The sequence below is a fragment of the Otolemur garnettii genome, unplaced genomic scaffold, assembly GCF_000181295.1.
Source record: "Otolemur garnettii isolate 467f Iridium unplaced genomic scaffold, OtoGar3 scaffold00008, whole genome shotgun sequence".
NCBI classification, from domain to species: domain Eukaryota; kingdom Metazoa; phylum Chordata; class Mammalia; order Primates; family Galagidae; genus Otolemur; species Otolemur garnettii.
Window position 1 is genome coordinate 13,050,260 of NW_003852403.1, and position 7,071 is coordinate 13,057,330.

Genomic DNA, 7,071 nt, shown 5'->3' on the forward strand with positions numbered 1-7,071 from the left:
GGCCTGGTCTGGATTCAAACCCGCTACCTTAGGTGTATGTGGCTAGTGCCTTAGCCACTTAAGCCACAGATGCCAAGCCTGTAGCATTTGTCTTTGTGTGCCTGGTTTATTTCACTTAATATATTGTCCTCCAGACTCATCTTTGTTGCTATAAATAACAGGAATTGATTCTTTTTCCATTGCATATATATACCATATTTTCTATGTTCACTTATTCACTGATAGACATACAGGTTGACTTCATATGTTAGCTATTGTGAATAGCATTGCAATAGATATGGAAGTACAGATATTCTTAGACATATTGAATTTCTTTCCTTTAGCTATATACCCAATAGTGGTATTGCTGGATCATATGGTAGTTCTTTTTTTAGTTTTTGAAGGATTTTCCTTAATCTCTGCACTAATTTACATACCTACCAACAGTGTATAAGAGTTTCCCCTTTCTCTAACCCTTTCTAGCACATATTTCTTTTTCCATTCATAAAACTTTTATTCTACTTACATGAACTTAATACACATATTATTAACAATTATATTTGGATTGGTCATGAAAATTTCATAAAACATTTCAACAAAGTTTAGCCATCATCTTAAGTTATTTCTCTGTTAACTATTTTTTACAGCACATGCATGTTAAGCAAGTACTAAAATAGATCACAAAAGAAAAAACCCTGGTGGCGCCCATAGCTCAGTGGGTAGGGCGCCAGCCACATACACCCAGGCTGGTGGGTTTGAACCCAGCCCAGGCCAGCTAAACAATGACAACTGCAACAAAAATATAGCTGGGCATTGTGTCAGGTGCCTGTAGGCCTAGCTACTTGGGAGAATCACTTAAGCCCAAGAGTTTGAGGTTGCTGTAAGTTGTGATGTCACGGCACTCTACTGAGGGCAACATAATAAGACTCTGTCTCAAAAAAAAAAAAAAGGAAAATAAAACAAACTAAATACGCTTTCCTTTTGCTCCTGTGGTGGGAGCAATGAGTATGCTCAGGGTTCAGAAGGGGCTTGCTTGCCTCTAGGGTCCTTTGCTGTGACAAAAAGGAGGTCTGGTTGGACCCCAACGAAACTAATGAAATCACCAATGCCAACTCCTATCAGCAGATCCAGAAGCTGATCAAAGATGGGCTGATTATCTGCAAGCCCATGACTGTCCATTTCTGAGGTCAATGCCAGAAAAACACCTTGGCCTGCCAGAAGGGCAGGCACATGGACGTAGGTAAGCGAAAGGGTACAGCCACTGTGAGAATGCCTGAGAAAGGTAAGTGGGATGAGGAGGATGAGGATTCTGCACCAGCTGCTGAGAAGATACCATGAATCTAAGAAGATTGACCGCCACATGTATCACAGTCTGTACATGAAGGTGAAGAGATATGTTCAAAAACAAGCAGATTCTCATGCAACACATGCACAAGCTGAAGGCAGGCAAGACCTGCAAGAAGCTCCTGGCTGAGGCCAGCAAGTCCAAGACCAGGGAAGCACACAAGTGCCGTGAAGAGTGCCTCCAAGCCAAGAAGAAGATCATCAAGACACTGTCCAGTGAGGAAGAGAGTAAGAAGAAGAACGCCCCCCTCTTATCTGTACATAGTGGCCTCCATGATAATGATCAATCATTCAAATAAAACAAGCCTTTACGTGCTAAAAAAAGAAAGAAAAGAAAAAGAAAGTTAAATACTTAGGATTTTTGTTTTACTCTGTGCTTCATATACACAGAAGTCATGACTATCAAGCAATTCATTTTACTACATCTTTACTTATACATTCTTAGGTTGCCTAAAACACTTAAATACAAATAAAATGAGTGTAGCAAAATAATGAAAACAAATAGCAGGTAACTTTACAAATATTGGAGTGTGAACTATTTCTGCCCTTATCCAGAGTAATTGGGTCACAGCTTTGTCAAGGAACACTTCTGCAGGTTTAAGTTCTCCAAACCTTAAAAGCACTCAAAATAACTGTGACTGAAACCAATTATCCCCTTTGTTCCCTACCAAGACAAACCAATATATACGCAGTTTTCTTTGCTCAGACATGGAAGCAGTTTTAACACTGGCCCTTGTGAAGCCACAAGTACTATCCAAAAGTACTATGCCAAACATTTATAACTTACATAAAAATTCCGTATCCTCGGCTTGATGCTTGTGGCTCAAACAGCTAAGGCGCCAGCCTCATACACCTGAGCTGGCAGGTTCGAATCTAGCCTGGGCCCACCAAACAACAGTGACAGCTGCAACCAAAAAATGGCCAGGCGTTGTGGCAGGCGCCTGTAATCCCAGCTACTAGGGAGGCGGAGGCAGGAGAACCGCTTGAGCCCAGGAGTTGGAAGTTGCTGTAAGCTGTGATGCCATGGCATTCTACCCAGGGTTACATCTTGAGGCCCTGTCTCAAAAAAAAAAAAATTCCACATCCTCATATTGGCAGCTTCAAGATGAAAACAGATAACTCCCTCATTGTTAAATGGCTCCACTCCCCTAATATTACACATAAAAACCACATGGGAAATACAGAAATTCAAATAGAAGTAACATAAACATGTCATAAATCATAAACAAAGAAATTATTTGTGGGACAGAATGGATAATAAACTTTAGAATGTGGCAGACTAAAGTTGGAAACCCAGGTAATTATCTCCTCCTTCTGCTTCAGCTTCATCTCCTTGAGTATCCAATGTCCACAGTGTCAAGTTGTCGCTCAGCAATTGCATTAGTGTACTATCTCTTTCTTCACTTAATATATCAAGTTCAGCAATAGTTTCACCAAAAGCTGTCTTTGCCAAAGAGCAGGCTTTCTTTGGGGAGTTCAGAATCTCAGAATGGAACACAGAGAAGTTAAGAGTCAGACCCTATCTGATAGGATGTGTTAGTTGTATTTCCTTTTTGCTGATGTCAAAACTTCCTGGTATGCTTTTTGTGACTGACCCACAATCCCTTTCTTGTCATCACCAGCAGCAACCTCAGCAACCTAAGCCAAATCAAATAGAAGACTTTTCTCTCTGCTTGTTAAGTATTGGGGATTAAGAACTTTTCCCAAAAGAAGACAGTACATCATTGCAGATTTCTCTTTGCTTTGTCTCAATTTTCTCTCTGTATTCTTGAGCCATCTGTTGTATTTTTTTAGCACCTTCCATCTTTTGCACTTGAAATGATCCTCCAAGATGACCTGTGGACTCCTACAACATTTTTAGAAGCAACTGAGAGATTTCTGTCCTTGTTGGATAATTCAGCTCCTTGCTCAGCTGTAGACATCAGTGGGCTGCCATGTCATCGTGTTACTCAGCCTAGTTAGCTAGTTTGGCCTTCTGAACCTGCTTATTTTATCCATGACTGGATGTTCTGTGTCTAGGGTGGTTGGTGACAGACAGATGGACGGAGCTCAACAGTCTCTGAGCAGCAGCAGTGGCAAGACTGAGATTGTCCCTGGAGCGGCTGTAGCACAGGATCTGCAGCATTTGTTATTGTCTTTTTGATTATAGCCATTTTAACTGGGGTAATATGACATCTTATGGTGGTTTCGATTTGCATTTCCTTAATGATTAGTGATTGAACATTTTTTTCATATTCCTGTTGGTCATTTCTACATCTTCCTTTAAGAAATGTCTCTTTAGATCATTTGCCCATTTTTAATAGGATCATTTGGCGTTTTGTGGCTGAGTTGTTTGAGTTCCTTAAATATTCTGACTATTAATCCCCTGTCAGATGGATTTCTAAATGCATGTATTCTTTTTTTTTTTTTGAGACAGAGTCTCACTATGTTACCCTTGATAGACTGCCATGGTATTACAGCTCACAGCAACCTAAACCACTTGGGCTTAAGCGATTGATTCTCTTGCCTCAGCCTCCCAAATAGCTGGGACTGTAGGTGCCCCCCCATAACGCTCAGCTATTTTTTTGTTGTTGCAGTTGTCATAGTTGTTTAGCAGACCTGGTCCAGGTTTGAAACTGCCAGCCCCAGTGTATGTGGCCAGTGCCCTAACCACTGAGCTATGGGTACTGAGCCTAAATGCATATATTCTTAAATACAATCTATTTAATATCATATTATTTCATACAAAATATAAAAACCTTGCAACGAAAGAGCTCCATTTGCCCCTTCTCTGTTCTTTATGCAGTGGTTGTCCTATATATTACATCTATATATATTATAAATCTCTTAATACATTATGATTTTTGCTCTAACAGTCATTTATTTTTAAAAGGAAAATAATCTGTTTTGTTTGATCACATATTCCCCATTTCTGATACTTTTCATTTCTTCTTGAAGATCCTAGTTTCCATCTGGTGTCAGTCTGAAACACTTTCTTTAGCTTTTTTGCTGCTGGTGATGAATTCTTTCAGTATTTAGTATTTTTTTGTTTGAAAATGGCTTTATTTCATTATTTTTGGAAGAAAATTCTAGATACAGAGTGTGGATATAGATGTGAAAGTCTAAGTTACCATTTTTCTACTTGTGATCAGTTCTGATGAAAAGTCACTGGTTATTTGAATTACTGTTCTCCTATATGTAATATGTTGTTTTTCCCTGCCTGCTTTCCAGGTTTTCTCTTTATCTTTGGTTTTAGGAAGTTAAATTATATTGTGCATATGTATAGTTTCTTTGTGCTTATTCTTCTTAGAATTTGATGAGCTACTTGTATAAGTATAAATTAGTGGTTTTTGTAAAATTTAAGTATCTTCTGGCTATTATTTCTTTGTGGTTTTTTTTGTTTGTTTGTTTGTTTTTGAGACAGAGTCTCACTTTGTTACCCTTGGTAGAGGGCCATGGCTTCATAGCTCACAGCTGTTTCAAACTTTTGGGCTCCAGCAAGCCTTTTGCCTCAGCCTCCCAAGTAGCAAGAACTACAGGTGCCCACCACAACGCCTGGCTTTTTTTTAGAGAGGGGGTCTCCACTCTTGCTCAGGCTGGTCTTGAATTCGTGAGCTGAAGCAATCCACCCACCTGGGCCCCCCAGAATGCTAAAATTATAGGGTGTGAGCCACTGTACCTCTCCTGTCTATTATTTCCTCAAAAATAGTTTTTTTTTACCCCATTCTCTCTCACTTATTTCTCTGGAACTACAAAGAAATATTAGATCATATGATACTGTCTCACAAACCCCTGAAGCTATTGTTTTAATTCTGTTTTTTTTCTTTCTGCTCATTAGACTATATAATTTTTGTTAATTTGTCTTCATGTTCACTGACTTAGTAACATTATCTCTGCTGTTAAGTCCATCCAGTGAATTTTTATTTCATAGATTATGTTTTTCATTTCTAGAGCTTTCATTTAGGTTATGTTACACTTGTCTTTGTCATCTGAAATTTTCTATCTTTTCTTTTTTACAAGCCTGTTTCATGTACTTGAGCACTATTAAAACAATTGCTTTAAAATCTTTGTTGGTTCATTCCAACATCTGGGTCATCTTGGTCTTTTCTCTTGAGAATAAGCCACATTTTTTCCATTTCTTCATATGGAAGATTGGCCTGAGAGGAATTAGTCATCCATTATTAGAAATGAAGTCAGGAATTTTCTGTAGCTAATGCTAAGAGAGGGGACTTCGAATGAGCTTAAGAAGCAAGAGGAAGAGAAGGGAGAAGGAAGAGATAAAGTGAAAGAAAATACAAAAGGAAGAAATCTGACTTTGAAATAACCTCAGAAATTATTTAGGGTAGCCCTCAGGAGCAAAATTGCCATAAATTCCCTACTCCTATTATACCACTAGACTCTGTATTTGAATTTATTTAGAGTGCCTGGGTCTTGTTTTTAGCATTGGTGCTAACATACTGAATGAGTTAAGGGTAGTCACTTCACTATTCTGTTTCTCTGGGAAGGGCACGCAAATTTCATTTAATGTGGTCCCTTAATAACTTGGTTTTGTTAAAATGATACAATCATAAGAGGGTTTAATATGAAAACTTCTTAAAAGAAAAACAAGAAGTCATTATAAGGTGGCATGTAAGGAAACAGCTCTCATTAGAAGTTTCTCTGGCACCTGTAGCACAGTGGTTATGATTGGCACCTGTGGCACAGTGATTGTAGTGCCAGCCATATACACCAAGGGTGGTGGGTTCAAACCAGGCCCAGGCCAGCTAAACAACAATGAGAACTGCAACAAAAAATAGCCAGGCATTGTAGCAGGAGCCTATAGTCCCAGCTACTTGGGAGGCTGAGGCAAGAGTATCACTTAAGCCCAAGAGTTTGAGGTTGCTGTGAGCTATGACGTCACAGCACTCTACTAAGGGCAACATAGTGAGACTCTGTCTCAAAAGAAAAAAAGTTTCTCTGCTTAATCTTTGTACATTTTACGTTCTTGAGAAAATATGACAATTGATTAACTTGAAAGTACTGTACCATTTCATAATTGAAACTTTACTCTGATTTCCCAGGAAAACAAGAATTTTCTTGGGTGGAATTGCCGAGTATTTGTCAGGTTACTAAAAAGTGTTTAACAGCATCAGTATGAAGACCTCACATATTTCATCATCACTTATCTTTGAAGTTAAGGTTGTGTGAAGCAAACCAATAGCTAATATTGCTCTTTCATTCATCTTTTCCCCAAATCTCTTTGATTTTGCATGAGCACAAATTACTAAAAAGCATGAATCAACTTTAAGGAATGAGTTTTCTCTGACTTCTCTATGACACAGATCCTTTTCCTTAACCTACTCATAGCAGATCATTAAAAGATATCTAGCAAAAGATATTTTAAAAAATCTCATAACCGGGCTACGTTTACCCAAGGCCATGACAGAAATGTTTTCTAGTAAACATTTAGTATGAAAGGTGATAAGTATCAGTTTTGAGAAAGAAGAAAAGGAATGAGATTTTATTTTATAAATGTTTTATATTTTCCTTGGTTTTCTTCACAACATGTAGCACATAAGAAGTAGTCACTAGACTAGTTGAATTGATATGTTTTGAGTGATGACTTTGACTTTAACAAGTTTTCTAAGTAAAAATATATTAAGAAAATATATAGGCTCGGCGCCTGTGGCTCAAGTGGCTGGGGCGCCAGCCACATACACCTAAGGTCGCGGGTTCGAATCCAGCCTGGGCCCGCCAAACAACAATGACGGCTGCAACCAAAAAAATAGC

General features: G+C 38.6%; 1 protein-coding gene and 2 pseudogenes across 2 annotated transcripts in view; 2 read left to right on the forward strand and 1 right to left on the reverse strand.

The window, feature by feature from the left end:
- The window catches only part of MICU1 (mitochondrial calcium uptake 1), a 251,894-nt gene that overhangs the window by 152,738 nt on the left and 92,085 nt on the right, over window positions 1-7,071 (forward strand). The gene's annotated exons all lie outside the window — the stretch shown is intronic.
- On the forward strand, window positions 981-1,622 carry LOC105886379 (annotated as a pseudogene).
- On the reverse strand, window positions 2,603-6,524 carry LOC105886380 (annotated as a pseudogene).